Source organism: Antrostomus carolinensis, unplaced genomic scaffold (assembly GCF_000700745.2).
Source record: "Antrostomus carolinensis isolate BGI_N321 unplaced genomic scaffold, ASM70074v2 scaffold33707, whole genome shotgun sequence".
Classification (NCBI taxonomy): Eukaryota; Metazoa; Chordata; class Aves; order Caprimulgiformes; family Caprimulgidae; genus Antrostomus; species Antrostomus carolinensis.
Window position 1 is genome coordinate 1 of NW_010325886.1, and position 209 is coordinate 209.

Sequence of the window (209 nt, forward strand, 5' to 3'; positions counted from 1 at the left end):
GAGGGTGAGGGGGTGGATGTTGCACAAGCTGGAGAGGTGCTGATCTCACATTCCTGGGGAATGCTGCAGTCCCTCCCTGGGCTGCCGTCACCCTGGCCACCCTGCTCAGTGACAAGGCACAGGGGGTGCCGTGGGTGGCCGGGCAGAACCGCCATCTCCGTGGGGCTCCTTCCCCAGGGGCACACCAGCAGCCACGCTTCGGGGCACAC